The sequence below is a fragment of the Otolemur garnettii genome, unplaced genomic scaffold, assembly GCF_000181295.1.
Source record: "Otolemur garnettii isolate 467f Iridium unplaced genomic scaffold, OtoGar3 scaffold00189, whole genome shotgun sequence".
Taxonomy (NCBI): domain Eukaryota; kingdom Metazoa; phylum Chordata; class Mammalia; order Primates; family Galagidae; genus Otolemur; species Otolemur garnettii.
In genome coordinates this window covers 883,164-885,209 of record NW_003852584.1, presented here as the reverse complement: position 1 = coordinate 885,209, position 2,046 = coordinate 883,164, and the positions used below count along the sequence as shown (strand labels likewise).

At 52.4% G+C, this 2,046-nt stretch overlaps 1 protein-coding gene across 1 annotated transcript in view; it reads left to right on the top strand.

The window, feature by feature from the left end:
* LOC100951309 (sorting nexin-29) overlaps positions 1 to 2,046 on the top strand; it is a 283,767-nt gene that overhangs the window by 247,455 nt on the left and 34,266 nt on the right. The window lies entirely within an intron of this gene.

The window sequence follows — 2,046 nt, the reverse complement described above, 5'->3', positions numbered from 1 at the left end:
CCTGCCCCACATGTAGCAGGAGGCCCATCTCCTCTCTCCTGCCTGGTGCCCTGTAGCTCAGCCTGCCCCACATGTAGCAGGAGGCCCATCTCCACTCCTTGTTGCTTTAGAGTATTTGAGCATCCCTCTTCCAAAAAAAGCATCTCCACAAGTCCTCCCAGGGCTGATTAAGCTCCTTCTTATCTTCCCGCAGCAGAGCCTCCCAAGCCATCCTTGAGGGCTTCTTGTGCAAATGGAAGCAGGCTTGCTCAGCTCCATTCGGCCCTGACCTGGCATGTTAACCACCTTCTCACAGCCGAGTGTCCAACTGCTTCAAGGCCGAGTAACAGAGCCCAGCCAGCTCGGTGTGGGCTGCAGGACCCTGGGCTCCCTGGCCTGTTTTCACTTGTTCCCACACAGCCCACCTCCTACCAGGCTGCAGGAGACTAGAGCCACTGGCCTGGGACCACAGTAACAGTGGTGTTGCAGTGGCCCATGGCAGTGTTTGGGTGCTGCCATCCTTCTGGAGGAGGGTCCACCTCCGGGGCAGCTCATTTGGATCACTCTGCACAATAAGACTTTGCTATGACTTTGGAATGACCGTCAAGGCCCTTGCTTGCAGCAAATGCTCCATGGCCCTTTCTTCTCCTACCCAGTGCTCAGAGTAGACTTGCCACAGAAAATACAGGATGCCCAGTAAAATGGGAATTTCAATAAACCACCAGCCATTTCTCATTGTAAGCACGGAGAGGTTTTTTTTTTGTATGAGCATACTCTTTGCTGAAAAATCATTGTTTATCTTAAGTTCAGATTTCATAGGGCATCCTATTAAGATGTCATTGGCTAAATATGCCTACCTTGGCTTAGAGTTGCCACTTACAAAAGAACCTTCCTTCCACACCCCAGGCCTTGGCAGGACTTTGTGGGAACTCTTTGTCAGAGACCAGGGTAGGCGTTAGGTGGATTTAGTGGGTGCTGACCGATTGTGACTGAGCTGCCCCTGCCTTGGGTCAGCTGTGCTGGTGCAGGGGTGGCAGAGATAAGCCCCACCCAGTCTGCGGGGCCTCCTGGACAAGGTGCCTCACACCCTGCTCCAGGCTGCAGTTTCTTTGTCTATTACATGTGATCCATCAGAGCACATTTCTTCCGGTGTTCTTGAGAAGCTGCAGTGACCCTGTTTCTCCCCACCCTCTCTACTCTTCATGTCTTCACCCTGCTTTGTCTTTCGTTCAGAGGGAGTGTCACCTTCCCAGAGAGAGCCTCTCCCAGCCCCCATAGTGCCCAGGGGGTCTTTGTCACAAGCCAGGGCCCACCATCGTGGAGGCATGGAGGCGTGCAAGCAGGACCAGCTGTAGAGTTTGTGGAGCCCCTGTTCCAAAATTCTTAGGAATGTCAAAGTGGAGACAGCTAGTCTTCACACAGTCCAAGTGCAAACCCTCTGTGACAGCACAGGCTGCATGCCTGGGAGTGGGTCCTGCCCATGAAGGCCCAGCAGACAGTGGGTGGGGTCAGGATCACAGTGCCCCTGAGCCCTGCGTGGATGTCCCTCTCACCGGGGGCCACCCTGTGCAGCCCCAGCCTGCTGTGGCCCTGGTGACTATCACATGCCATCATGTGTCCTAGTTTCTCAAGAGAAGGTAGAAATTGTTTATTAATAAAATTGCTTTCTTAACCAGTAGCAGATAATTCATGTTTTGAGGCATTCCTATAAAGGCAAAATCAAGCCTGTACTCTGGAGGGTGGCATTTAGTATGATTAACATTCACACAACCACTGTGTAGTCACCAGATTTACCTGTGTCTCCCTCACTGGCCTGTGATCTCTGCCAGGACCACAGCAATGACAATTTGTGTTCCTGTTTTGTCTCTGACCCCCAGTGCCATGCTTGGCACATTGTAGCTGTCCCAGGAATGACTGCCATGCTCCCATGGGAACACACTTTGTATAATTTTTAGCCCTGCTTTTCTCCTGCTTAATAACACAGGGGCGTCTTTCTTGTTACTGAATGTTCAGCTGCAAGACAGTGATGCGTGGCTCGGCGCCTATAGCTCAACCGGCTAAGGCGCC